At 33.1% G+C, this 15,533-nt stretch overlaps 1 pseudogene across 1 annotated transcript; it reads right to left on the reverse strand.

Moving 5' to 3' along the window:
* Positions 1 to 2,109: 2,109 nt before the first annotated feature.
* On the reverse strand, positions 2,110 to 5,192 carry LOC125215533 (AT-hook motif nuclear-localized protein 23 pseudogene; annotated as a pseudogene). Its single transcript, XR_016135161.1, has 2 exons — positions 4,223 to 5,192; positions 2,110 to 2,369 (listed from the first exon to the last, which is right to left on the reverse strand). The product of XR_016135161.1 is annotated as an AT-hook motif nuclear-localized protein 23 pseudogene (transcript).
* Between the last annotated feature and the right edge of the window lie 10,341 nt (positions 5,193 to 15,533).

The raw sequence follows: 15,533 nt of genomic DNA on the forward strand, positions 1-15,533 counted from the left end.
AAGAGACTTTTTCAAGAATAAACGAGTAGTATAGTAGAGCCCCTACTAACAAAATTTTCTGCATCCACCCCTGTCAGCCATGGTGTTTGTCAAATGTGAAACAACCTTTCAGACAATTAGGCTAATGACAGGTTGGATCGGAGAGGTCAACCAACTCACTGCCTCCTACTACTGAGGGTGAAAAAATTTAATTAGATTCGGTTTTTCTCTGATTTTATTTTTCTCTAATTCGCCCTAAACCTTTCTCTTTTGTTTCTTGTCCGACATTTATTGTTAGTGACGGCTACTTCCTTGCCTCTACTTTTCAGTGTCGGTGATAAATTATTTAACTATGTTCGATCCCATAAATTTTATTTTCGGATCAATAGCACATGCTTTTGGAGTTTTATCATCCTAAGGGGAAGCAAATTCAACAGCCCTTAGTTTAAAAAAAATTTCTTTTTAATTATCTGAAGATGAAGCATTTGGTAATAAAATTTCCCTAACATGATTCCATGACAACAAATAATATATTCTCTTCATCCCAAAAAATAGTCTACTTTTACTATTTTGGTATATCCTCGATCATCAGATTATTAGTTCATAATCCTAGTCCATTCCCGTTTTGGTTGGAACATATCTACTTTTTTTTTTAATTCCTTTTAGTAAGAGGGGTCTTGAACTAAGATATGCAAAGAACGTATTCGTGCACATAGGCACACCACAAATAGGAACTAATAAAGAGACCCACAATTCTGCAGAAAGACATCACGATCCCCAGTGGAAAAAAAATGATTTGCTGAGACGAAACAAAAGATATCAAATTTCCTGGAAAGTAGGTAGTGGTTATGATCGATTTGATAGAAAGGAAGGAATAGTGTGTATTTTTCGTTGGGGATTTCCTGGAAAAAAATCGTCGCATATTCCTCCGATTCCTTATAAAAGATATTCAATCTGTTCGAATAGAAGTTAAAGAGGGTATTTTTGCTCATCCTGTCCTTTATATGGATATCAAAGGCGCGCGCGGGGGGGCCGGGGGGTTGTTCCGCTGACTCATAATGATAAGAATTTGACTCCACAAGAAATTGAACAAAAAGCCTCGGAATTGGCCAATTTCTTGCATTTACGCGTATCGATTGAAGTATTTTGAGAAAAGGAATTGGGTTGAAGAACGCATGCTTTCTCAGCAAGAGGGAAAAAACGAAATAATCCAGTTTTTTCTATAACTGATACGGGCAAGAGGGTCCGACCATCAGTTTCGTCGCCAACGGCAACTAGCACGATACGGGCTTCTATTTGGCTTCCACACCACCCTCTCGCTCACCTTCTTTATCAGACCCTTCTTTCACTTATTGTATGAACCTTTTCGCTCGGAATCATTCGTAATGTAGGCAAGGGTTACCTTCTTTCTTGTCATTGCTTTTAGGTTTAATAGTGTTTTCTTTTTCTTGGTGAGTTTTAGGGCTCTCTTTTGGTACATATTTATAGCGTCTTATTAAAAATAGACACTCCCTCCGTTCCTTGTTAATAGAGACGCTTCTTTTCTGCACAGAGATTAAGAATAGTGTGATAGTGAATAAAGTAAGAGAGAGTGTTACTTTAGCCAAAAATAGAAATGAATCAATTATCTTCGTACTTCCTAAAATAGAAAAATGACTCAATTAACATGGAACGGGGAAGTATAGATTAGACCATTCAATAGGAACATCAAATTATTATTTTTATTAGAATTATTAAAATATCCTAGACCGTCAAATTATAGTTACGCCTCATTCTTTATTAAAACGTCCATTATAACTACTAAGCATAGTATTCTTGCATACCATTGTTCATTTCAAAACCATCAACCCAACACCTTGTTTCTTGAATATTCCCATGTGGACATTTATGACAATTACATCTGTAAAACTATTTTATGCCTAATACAGTTGTGCGGATTGAGAGAAAATTATCTCTTCTTATCTATACCAGAATCTTGCAAGAGCAGCAGTGAAAAGTTATTAATTTTTCATGTGCAATGAATAACTCTGGATAAACAGTTGAGCATGAGATAAATATGTTGCTATATAACAATATAACATGGAAAAGTTATTTTAATAAACATGTTTCTAACAATAAAATGGAGCAAACTTATTTGGGTGAAAGCATGGGATGAACTAGCAAAGACGGATTCAGTAAATAGAACTCGTTTTTTCATTTCGCAGTTGTCTCTCTTCCATCAATGTCTATGTCTCATGCAAGACCTCTCTACTCAAGATGGAGAGGAAGAATAAAAGTGTGGTGATTACAAAAGGTTGTGTGAGTTTTTACGGAAAATAATTCAGTAGATATTTGCATTATGAAATTGCAGTTTCCTTAGATATGCTCTGATCATACACCATGACGAGGCACTGGAAATCACAAGACAGAAAAAGAAGGGTTAGGGCGGAGGCAAAGTTGCGGTGGAGTTGAATATCAATAAATGATAATGACGTTTCTCGACGTTACTTATGGGTTGATGGTGGAGTCGGATGTCTCCTTAGAAATGTGGCTCCCGACACCTTCCCTTCTCCGTTCCTTAATATATATATATAGTAGCTTATAGACACTTGACGTCTCCTCTATTTTACGTTCGTATGTTTTGTACGTAGCACGCTTTTACGTGCTCTCAGTATCCCTATATTACAAATCATCTACCAAATAAATGTTGTGCGAACGTGAGTGCATCTCTTTTTATGTATGTGGAACTCTATCATTATGACATACTGTATAAATCAAAATAAATAAACAAAGACTATATCTCTCCCTAGAAATACCGCTCACTTCTTCCTTTCTTTGTTCCTTAATACAGAGTTTTATAGATACTTAACGTCTCCTCTATTTTACGTTCATACTCTCAGTAACCCTTCTTATTGGAATTAGTATATACGTCTCATGGTATGACTATGAGATTTATGATTCAAAATCGTAGTTATTGTCTTAATACTATAATTTATATCCGCAACCTATTTTACAAGTCATCTATCAAATTAAATTTTTATACAATTAGGGGTATGCATTGCCCGATCTATACATATATACATTCAAACATACGATTTTTTGAATGGATGAAATCAAAATAAGAAAATACACGTAACAAATAAATCGAAGACGTGCAGATGTGCTTGCTGGATTAGTCCAAAATTAATCCAAATAAGTAAATCGAAAACAATATGTAAAACGTTTTATTAAATGTTATGGAAATGATTTAATGAAAACTAAATTACATAACATCTCGAAACCAGAATATTAAAATGCTACTACAAAATTAGCAAAATAAAAAATTCTACTACTTTTACATAGCTTAACGCGACCATAGATTAATTTTAAGTGATTCAACGGCCCATAGATTAACGCGACCCAAAGTCTGTATAAACTGCGAACATTAAGTTTGTACAAAATCAGACATACTCAGTTACTCACCATAAATTAAATTAGAAATGATTGGATGGAAATGGCAAGAATATGAAAAAACTATCATGATGAAAGTTGCATTTTCTGAACAATCAGGACTCGGATTTTTCTTAGATTTCTTTCCTTAACTAATTTTATAGCTTTGGGAGAAATGTTCATGTTAATTTTGTATTTTCTAGAAAGTTCCTTCCTCTTGAAATTAAAATATAAAGTAGACTACTTAAGACAACTCATTCTAATAAACTAACACATAGATGAATACCAGAACTGGAGTTAGAGAAAGGAATCTATTTGGTTATTATATATAAGTCGCTCAAAGCCTATTATAATTAACAAGCAAGTTGTCGTTAGCGCTGGCCACGAGCATATACTAATTTATATGCATATATTCATTGGATTTAATTTTCCAATTTAATAAACTTTTTTTCAAGACATCACTCGATTAATTAACATAATTTATCTCACTAAATTATCAATTGCAAGCACACACTTTTGTGCAGGATTATTTATGAACATCTTATCCTCATATAATTAAGAATCAATTGAATTAGCATAAGATTCTGTGAAGAAACAATTTTTATGTGCACAAGTTGCAATAAACAAACACTCAAGCACAAAAGTCCCAAACCTCAAAAATATTTCCAAACAAATGTTTTTTCCCTTCGAATCACTCGCAAATCAATAGGTACATTGGCAAGAAACACCACAAAAAAACCAATAATTGTGACCTAAATTTACAAGATAATTGAAGTTTTATGCTGATGAAAATGATAAAATTGTTCTAATTTTGAAAATGGTGATATATTCTGACCTTAATTTTTTATGACCACTAGAACTGCTGCCGGCCTCCCCCGGCAACGTTTCCGGCCCATGCACCGCCTCCACCTCCGTCCATTGGGAGTTGACCGTTGACCATATTCAGCGGCAAATTCAAGAATGGCTGCCCCGGACCCGGATCCGGAAACTGACCTCCAACTCCGCCCCCGATGTTAAGCTGCTGAGGCGGAGGCAGAGGCTGCATCTGGATCCCGTCCTCCTCCTCCAACGGCAGCCGCTCATACGCGACGTTGGTGAAGGAGGAGGCGATGATTGTGACCGGGCCGGCAGCAATCAACGCTCCAACGACATTCCCACCAACCACCTGGCCCTGCACGCCGGCGAGGTAGACGCTCAGGCTGGTGGCCCCCGGCGGCGCCGGCGGCGGGAGGAAGGAGCCGGAGAGGGACAGGATCTCGAAGCGGCCGTGGAGCGTGACGACGCCGCCGCCGCCGGCCTGGCGGAGGCTGACGTTGGTGACGGTGCCGGTGCAGCTGAGGATGCAGACGCCGCGCTGGCGCCGCCGCGCGTAGGTGGCGACGGCGTCGAAGATGTCGCAGCCGCTCGCGACCTTGAAGATGTGGGCCCGGAGCGTGTTGGCGCTCTCGCGGGTGATGATCACCGGCGGCTTCGGCTTGTTCTTCGACCCCGGGGGCCGGCCCCGGGGGCGCCGCCCCGCCATGTCGCCGGAGGAGTTGTTGTCGCCGGAGAATTGGTTGGGGTTGGATTCATTGTCTTCGGATTCGGGGAGGTTGAGATGAGGGGCGAAGTCCAAACCAGCCATGTTGATAATTGATATAGCACACAAGAAAAGCCTGAAAAAAAATTATTATTTCGATCCGAGGGAATTAATCAGTATTAAAATGAAACTCAATTAAATAAACAAAATTAAACCATAAACAGTTTCAAACCCTAGAGCGAATAGAAAAACAAAGGGGGAGAAAGGAAAGGTTGAGGAAGGAGGAGAGGAGAGAGAGGGGGCAGTACCTAAAGCATAAGAAGTAGTATAAATTATTACATCGTGTGCTGGTGATTATAATATAAATAGCAATATGTGAATATGTCAAGCTTAAAAAGTGATTAGAGATATAGATGAATATATGACTAGAGATAGGATTTCTGTCCTGCTCCCCGACCATAATAATAGCTTTTATCGTTTTCTACTTCAACTCAACTTATCATCACATGAAAATATTAAATTACCTTTCAAATTTTAATTATATGTAATAAACTATAATTACAATATTTGAAGTAGTTTAAAAGTATTTGAAATGATGTTGATAGCAATTTTGAGTTTTGTTGTTTTTTATTTTGAGTTAGTTAGTTTGTTAGTGCTAGATTAATATGACATCAATTGCAAATATTCGATGAACCAAAAAATAACCGCGTGCGGGAAAGTGGAAATAAAAATTGAGTGTCGTCAATTTCAATAGAGGAGTATTGGCTATTGTCTAAGATTGTTTTAATTCAAATTGCTTTCGTAAATCAGCATTAATACTAATGAATGATATTCATGTGCGCACTTTAACAAAATCGATTTATTTAGTGGTTGAAGTGTGGAGTCTTATAATTATTAGAATTTGGATGTATAGATCTGGAGACTTTTATGGTCAAATTATGATTAAGCTTATTAGGATTTTTTTTCATGTTTATAAATTCCTTCTATTATTGTAATTAGAGATTGTATCATACTCTTTTTATAAATTTTCCATTGAAAGATCTTTGGTTTGATAGCGCTTCCAAATGTAATCTTTAAAAAATGAATTGTGTAACTAATTCTCATTTTTTTTATTTCACTTTTTCTCGGCTTTGTGTGTAATTTCCCTGCGACTAATATCGGGATATACATGTTCGGACGAAGCAAAATTAGGTTTTTTGATGATGCAAATAGATAATTACCTTCAAGTAGATTCTACGGATGGAAGAATCTTGGTTACAGAAAATCTTTCAGTAAATTCCTTATATAAGAAAGGTAAGGTTCACAACCTAGATATATAGATGTAAATAATTTATTCTCTTTTTCTCGACTCTGTGTGTAATTTCCCTACGACTAATATCTGGATATACATGTTCGGACGAAGCAAAATTAGGTTTTTTGATGATGCAAATAGATAATTACCTTCAAGTAGATTCTACGGATGGAAGAATCTTGGTTACAGAAAATCTTTCAGTAAATTCCTTATAAAGAAAGGTAAGGTTCACAACCTAGATATATAGATGTAAATGATTTATTCTCTTTTTCTCGACTCTGTGTGTAATTTTCCTACGACTAATATCTGGATATACATGTTCGGACGAAGCAAAATTAGGTTTTTTGATGATGCAAATAGATAATTACCTTCAAGTAGATTCTACGGATGGAAGAATCTTGGTTACAGAAAATCTCTCAGTAAATTCCTTATATAAGAAAGGTAAGGTTCACAACCTAGATATATAGATGTAAATAATTTATTCTCTTTTTCTCGACTCAGTGTGTAATTTCCCTACAACTAATATTTGGATATACATGTTCGGACGACGCAAAATTAGGCTTTTTGATGATGCAAATAGATAATTACCTTCAAGTAGATTCTACTGATGGAAGAATCTTGGTCACAGAAATCTTTCACTAAATTCCTTATATAAGAAAGGTAGGGTTCACAACCTAGATAGATGTGAATAATCTATCGTGAATGATTGCATTGTCGATTGGGAGACTAATGACACTAGGTTTGGTACCATAAACCCGAAGAATCCTAACATTAACTACCCAAACCCGTACCCGAACCCATAATTTCGGGTTTCGGGTATTGGGACTGGATCGGGAATACCCGAAACCCGCGGATTAAATTTCCAGGCCTACTCATAAGGATTAAAATTAAAATCCATAGACGAAATCCTAATCAGATTTGAAATTTTCAAACTATAAACTTTCTCTACTTATAAATTGCTCCGCTCATTGTATCGTAGAGTACATCATATTATACTACTCCACTATTTAGTAATTTTCTAGATATTTTTGGCTCGATAGTACTTCAGGATATAATCTCGTATTTTTTTTATTACTTTTTCAAGATGCACAGTATTATTGATTTATTTCCCACAATTGGATATGTAATTATGGTTAAAACTCTAACACTACTGATTCTAGTTATCTAGTAAAAGTTTGTTTTCATTAAATAAGCGTCTCATTTAACACTTTAATTATATATCTGCATTATTCTTCTAACGTTGGAGTACCTTTATACAACCAAAGGTGGGATTAAAATAATATCACTAGGGACCTTATGATGTGATTAAGTTAAAAAAAGAGTAGCGTGGCCTAATGTTGTTTGGTCTTTTCCATATTTTATAATTGGGGTAATATTAAACATTTGGTGAGGTTAACGAACTCAAAATAATATTGAACGACATACATCTGAGGCCCTTATTCTATTTGATAATAGGATACACTTATCCTAACAATATAATTAAAAAAGATTAGATCCGATAAGTGACTTTTCAATTAGTAATTACTGATTTCTACGCCTTGATTTTGTTGTCTCGTGAAAGTTATTATACTAAGATTTATGTTAACGTGAAAGAAATTAAACGATACTAATAATTACTTTATGCTCTACCTTTATCTTTACGTACTAGTACTTTAGTTTATTTTAATTATATATGCAATGATATTTAATTATTTTCATATACTTCATGAGTTCAAATAGCTTTATGGCACAGGGGAAATTTTGTTACATCAGTTAGGATTTTTACTTTACGATATGACGCTCAATGATTATAATGATGAACGCAAAGTTAATTAAATTCTTGGGCATTTATCGTGTGTTTTATTCATAGCTAAACCCCGCAGTCCACAATAAAGAAAAACCGGCCGATATTTACTTTAAACTTAAAATAAATAAATAAAAAGCTATAGATGTTTATGCCTTTTGATTCTCAGATTAATTATGGTTATTTAAATTATATTTGAAGTTAAAATTTTCCAATGATTTTCAACAGCATTTTTTTCGACGTACTTGGACGAGTTCTCAGCATCGTGCAATACCTTTTGGAATTCAAATTGTCAGAGATTCTCAACATTATTTTTTCAATTTATGTTTAAATCTTTTTAATCAAGTACTAATTTATAATAGTAGGCTTCATGTTATGCCTAAGTATGTTACATCAAATAATTTTTTATGTTCCTTTTATAAAATTTAATTATAATCTAATATAGAAGTACATTTTTTTGTAATCTCGTTTTCACTCGTGGTTAGTATGTAGTCTTTTGTAATTATGTAGTAATATTTGAAATTTTGAGAGTTTATTTAAATTAAAAATTTAACAATTTTATATTTTTATAAAAGTGGATATGAATAAAATAGATATGGAAGAGAAAAAATAAGCGATGTGACAATATATGGTACAAACTCTCATTAAGTGAAGCATTTTCTAGTTGATAAAAATTTAATGTAATTTGTTTTGTGAGTTAAAAAATAGGTAATTAAGTGGAGAAAGTTATATGATTTTAATTTTAAAAAATATACTATCAATTTAATGAGATATTATAGAAAAGAAAATGTATCATTTTGAATCGGATGAATGAAGTATATATCTAACCTAATTTTTAGTCTCAATATTGTGTGTATTCGAAGTCTTAACTAAAACTAATATACACGTAAATAGTATCGGTTGTAGTTAAGTGATGGCTCGACGTATTGTAGCGAATTCTCTAATAAACTATTTACACGTAAATAGTACTAGTTGTCGTTATTTATGTCATGATGTCGTTAGTGCCCTAGAAAATTATTGAATCGTAAATAGCATTGGTTGTAGTTTATTTATGGCTCGAATGTCGTTAGTGCTTTAATAAACTATTCAGACGGAAATAGCATTGATTGTAATATATTTATGGCCCGACAGTTGTAGTAGTACTCTAATAAACTATCTGACGTAAACAGGATTGATTGTAAGTTACTATTTATGACTCGAATGTCGTGAGTGCTCTAATAAATTATTCTGACATAAATAGTATTGGTCGTAGTTTATTTATGGTTTGATTGTCGTTAGTGCTTTAATAAATTATTCCTATGTAAATAGAATCGAACTCTAGTTTATTTATGGCTCGATTGTCGTTAGTGCTCAAACACCCCCTCTAATAAATTATTCTGATATAAATAGTATTGGTCGTAGTTTATTTATGGTTTGATTGTCGTTAGTGCTCTAATAAATTATTCCTATGTAAATAGAATCGAACTCTAGTTTATTTATGGTTCGATTGTCGTTAGTGCTTAAATCAACTATTCGGACTGTAGTTTATTTATGGCTCGATTGTCGTTAGTGCTCAAACACTATTCAGACGGAAATAGCATTGATTGTAATATATTTATGGCCCGACAGTTGTAGTAGTACTCTAATAAACTATCTGACGTAAACAGGATTGATTGTAAGTTACTATTTATGACTCGAATGTCGTGAGTGCTCTAATAAATTATTCTGATATAAATAGTATTGGTCGTAGTTTATTTATGGTTTGATTGTCGTTAGTGCTCTAATAAATTATTCCTATGTAAATAGAATCGAACTCTAGTTTATTTATGGCTCGATTGTCGTTAGTGCTCAAACCACCCCTCTAATAAATTATTCTGACATAAATAGTATTGGTCGTAGTTTATTTATGGTTTGATTGTCGTTAGTGCTCTAATAAATTATTCCTATGTAAATAGAATCGAACTCTAGTTTATTTATGGTTCGATTGTCGTTAGTGCTTAAATCAACTATTCGGACTGTAGTTTATTTATGGCTCGATTGTCGTTAGTGCTCAAACACAACCCCCCCCCCCCCCAAATAAAATATGGGCAATTGAAATTGCACGAGAATTAATGCATCAATTGTAAAATTAGAGAGAGAAGAAAAAGAGTAGTTAAAAGAGTAATGTTAGTAGATAGTGACACTCATATTATTGTTAGTGTATAATGAGTTGTAATAGTAGATAATAGTGGTATAAGTTGTAACTAAATTGATATATATGAGAAATAAGTTGGGACAACCTTTCCTAACTTGAAATGCCTATATTTTATAGAATGAATGGAGATAAAAAAAAATGCACATATTTTTAATTAATATATTTATGGCCCGACTATTACTCTTCAGATATTATAGCAACTTACACAAGAAATATGGGACATAGAGATTAATATAGTCAAAAATTGAGGCAGGTAAAAGACAGTCAGATGTTAATTCGATTCTATCCCAACTTATCTCTGAGTGTGCACAGAGATGAGGTCACGTGAGTGGAGTGTAAAGTCAAATGCAGAGATAGATTTCATAGCTGTTGAGCACGAGGCAGCAGTCCCTTTCATATGCAATCGGTCAAACCTACGTTTGACCGCCCCTCCACGTGCCCTCTCCCACTTCTTACGCTTTCTCACAAAATTCACAACCTCAATTATGTGTTATAAATTCTTTTTACTTCTTTAATTGTAAACTTATTTCAGATTGATATGTTAATTTTTTATTTCATTTTTCAACTATCGCCTAATTTCATGTTTAATTTTTGATTTTATTATTTTATAAGTTAAAATAAATAACTTAATATGACATTAATTTAATACTACCAAAAATTACACGATTCTTCTTCCTAAAATTGCATAATTTAAATTTCAATGTAGAAATCTAAATGAATTGTTTCGGAAGATTTATAGAAACAGTGGTAATAAAATTTTAGAATTATGAAAAAACTCACCTCCACCCCACATTGGAGTGCGGTTCAACGCACTGCAACGTGGGATCTAGCCGCACCACAAGTGTGAATCATGGCCTGAACCAGACCCCTACTTTTGCAGTCTCGCCACATTGTTTACACTACCATTATTGATGCAAGTGTTTGCTAGCTAGCTCTAAATGTTTGAATACTCAGTTGTTCAATTTATAATAAAATAGCATCATAAAAGGCAATAATAATTCATTTAGAGCAGTGGGACGACATATATTGTGGAGCTATAATTAAGTGGAATACTCTTTTGAAAGATGTTTTTGTTTGGAAGAATGCTTTTCTAGAGTTAGTTTTACATAATGATTAATTTATGGGCCACACCAACGCAAGTACTTGAAAACAAAATTTAGTGATGAATAATGATGTGATTTTTTTTAAAAGAGGTAGACGCGCATTGGCATTAGCTTTTCATTCTAAATTTTGAACTTGAAATATTGTGACAATAAGTTTAATGGAGTATGATTTTTATGATAGAATAGCTTTTGTACAACGATTCAATAAAATACTAAAAATTCGATCATATTTTATAAATAAAAGCGAAAAAAATATTGTGACAATAGGTTTAATACTTCAATGTTCAGGGAGTTAATTTGTTAATTAAACTTCGGAGCTTATTGTCATACTCCCTATGTCCCACTTTAAGAGTCCCAGCTGAGATCGGCACGGGTTTTAAGAAATATATAAAAAAAGGTGAAAAAAGATAGTGAAATATGGGTTAATTTTATTTGCTTAGTTAATTTTATTTTGGAACATCGAAGTTTGGTTTATATCACCTTCCCGTATCAAATTCACGTATAGCAGGCCCGTATAACTCTAACCAATAATTAAACTCCGGAAAAACATTCTTGCAAAGATTAATTAGAAAATTTTAATGGGGTAAGTTTAATTTTTATTGTGAATGCAGTGATTTTATACATTCAATGAAGACATAGTTTTCATAATAACACGTAGTTTTATGCAATGATATATACTCCTACTTATCATTTGTAGGTGAATTGAAGTAGTTGGTGATTGTATTTATGTATGAATAGTCTAATATGTTATAGATATTTAATCAATATATTATATTTACGCACTTTTAATTTTACACATTCAATTCAATGAAGGCATAGTTTTCGCAATAACACGTAATTTGTTATATTAACTCTACTAAATATAATATACTACTCCGTGATTTTATAATTACGAGAATGGGTTATAAGTAGTACTCCCTCCGTCCCAGATAATTCGTCCCAGTTCCTTTTTTACACTCATTTTGCAAAAATAATAATAAATAGTTAAAGTGGAGAGAAAGTAAAGTCAAAGAGAGAATAATGTAGAGAATAGTCTTATCTACATTATTGTTTCTCTTATTTTACTTTCTCTCAACTTTACCTATTTATTACTCCCTCCGTCCCACTTAAAATGCAACATTTGAGAATCGGCACAGGATTTTATGTAGTGTTATTTTGTGAGTTAATGAAGAGAGAGTAAAGTAAGAGAGATGAAAAAGTAGAGATAGAGTTGTTTCCATTTAAGGAAACGTTTCATTTTTAATGGGACAACCGAAAAAGGAAAACGTTGCATTTTTAATGGGACAGAGGGAGTATTATTTTTGCAAAATGAGTGTGAAAAATGAATTGGGACGAATTATCTGGGACGGAGGGAGTATGTAGTTTTATTTTTGTTAGAATGTAGGACATACATAATAAACACTAATTTTCTTAATATACGTGCATAACTTTAGTGCAATAATATAACAGAACATGCCAACCAAGACAAATTGAATTGCCTTTCTAGAAATATAATTGATTGTACGTACAAAACCTAGTGAGCTTTTTCTTCAGGTATAGTGAGCTTTATCCTTGCGTAAAGTACTTGATGAACGTGAAAAAACTATATACATATACAACAAGCATTTTGGCAAATATACTAGTACTATATGTTTACCGGCAAGCATTTACCGAGCAACAAGTAATAAATAAATCAATAAACAACAAAAGTCATGTGTATATTATAAATCAATTCATTTGACCTATACAGGGGAAATTCGAATGTAATCCAAAATGATATGTTATTGATTTTTATGAAAATTAAAACGCTTAAGCCAAAGTTCAGCGAGTTATAAAAACATATGTATCATAGTGCAAAACCAACAAGATGTTTGAAACAGCCTACCAAAGATTAGGGACGCAAAGAACAACAAAAGAAAGCAAAAGAATTAAAGACAATTCATAGCCCCAAAAAAGAAGTAAACCAACACAAAAATTCACTGCATTACCGAGATAAATACACACAATAATGCCACAAGAAAAGGAAAAAACTAGGTGTATTTTAGAAACGAAAATGGAAGAATCACTTGCCCTATTATTAGTAGTCAAATGGGTTGGGTCGGCGAGGACCGAATAGGTGAAGGCCTAGCCCGATCCTGCCCCATTTCAGAAGCGGGTTGAGTCATGCTTTAATAAATATACTCCCTTCGTCCCATAAAAATATGTGCATTTTTCATTTTTATCCGTCCCACAAAAATATGTGCATTCCACTTTTGCAAAGTTATCAATTAATAATATAGGTCTCACTATCTACTAACATTACTTTAACTACCATTCCACTGATTTTTTCAATCTACTTTCAGTTACAATTTATAAAATTATGCCGAGTCAAAATGTAATAATTAATGTCAAATGGACGGAGTGATATAACAAAGTTTGTATAATACTCTCTCCGTCCCACTTTAGAAGTCCCGGTTAATCATATTTGGGTGTCCCACTTTAGGAGTTCAGTTGAATAAGCCTCATATTTCACTAACTTTTTTTCACTCACATTTTATTACTATAAAACTAATATATAAAAGTAAAATCAACATTCCACTATCTTTTATCACAAACTCTTCTTTACATTTATTAAAGTTCGTGTCAAACTCAAATGAGACTCCTAAAATTAGACGAGAGAGCACTAAATATGAATTGTTGGTTTTCTTTATTAAGAAGAGGAATATGTAAATAGTAAAAAAGAATAATTATTAGATGAGTAGTAGGTAAAGTGTTGGGACATAAAGCTGTAAGAGCCTCAGTTCTCAAAACCTTAAAAACCCCACCCCCACAATTTCCGGGCACCCTAACCTATGCTAAGTCCCTTCTTTTTGTATCAAATTCATACATGCCCACGCCACAAACTCCACTTGCATTCATTTATTTCCCACAATATAATCTATTTTATTCGGCCTTCTGTCACATTCTGCAAGCTGCCAAAATTACATGCTTTCTGCTAAAAGGAGAAAAAATTACACAATTAGGGTTTTCTGATCTAAATCCAATCTGCTTTCAGAAAGATCTACCAGTCCCTTCATACTATCATTTCAATCCTGTCTACATCACAAGTCACAATCACTCTTTTGCATACACCATTATCTTAATTAAGACTATATATATAGCGAGTATTATTTCACATCAAATAATTAAATACTCACAATTTAGTTAATTGAAAGTGTCGTGAGCTGTATAAGAATACACTTTTTTTATTGAGTTCAAAGATTAGAAGGTCACTATAAATGGATGTGTACAGATGTTGTGAATAAAACTAAAGAAAATTGTGACAAATATATGGTGGACAGAAAGTGTACTAGTACTATTTGTTTGGTCTATTACCTGAAATTTATACTCATTCAGTCCATAAATTAGTTTTTCGTTAAACTATAACATTTTTCAAAAATAGATTGTTCAGACTATTTGAAGAGAAAATAAATAAATTGTTGTTTTTATGCGTTTTGACAAAAATAGAAATAATTATACATGGGGTGTGTAGATTTGGGGGTTTCTATATTCTATAATTATTAATTGCTTTCTGGATAGTAACGGACAGCTGCTAATTAATGTGGTCTATTCCAAGTTTAAGTGCTAATTCTGACCATTGAAATTAGGATTTATTATAATATGAAATATTTTAAATTATATTCGTTGAACACAAAGGTGAGAGGGTGTGATTGTTGTGTTAACTTCTGTTTCTATTCTTTTTTCTTCTTTGTACATAAAAAATGGCTTCTCCTTAATTAATAATTTGATGCAGTAGTTGGTTAGTAGATTTCATGATTTGGAGAGTGGAAATTAAGAACTAAGTACTACTATATTTTAATGTTTCATTAGGGAGCAATAGATTATTTTGGTACTCCTTCTTTCAGTAATTAATTCAAAATAATCGCGATGTTGTCATTATTTGACAGAGTTAATTTTATCAATGTGAGCACACTCACCTCTTCATTTGAAACGGTCAACTATGCTTTGTGCCAGCGACACATATTAATGCCATAGAAATATTTATGCCAATATGAATTTCAGTGTGAACGAAGATGTTTTCTTTATTTTATATGTCAAATCTCAAACAATAAAATTCTACCTTCTTTTAAAAAACCATTCTTACAAGGTTGACCTCATTGTAACAACTAACAACAATGCTTTTCTATATCAAAATTATTTTATTGAGTCGCTAATTTAAAATTGTTATTTAAATTCAAGTCAAATAACCTCAAAATTATTGTACAAAATAATTGCAGTTCTTGTCGCCGCCAGGTTGATTTCAATGCGACGAATCTTGC

Source organism: Salvia hispanica, chromosome 2 (genome assembly GCF_029641045.1).
Source record: "Salvia hispanica isolate PSC_SH4W2 chromosome 2, Shi_PSC_v1, whole genome shotgun sequence".
In the NCBI taxonomy this organism is placed as follows: Eukaryota; Viridiplantae; Streptophyta; class Magnoliopsida; order Lamiales; family Lamiaceae; genus Salvia; species Salvia hispanica.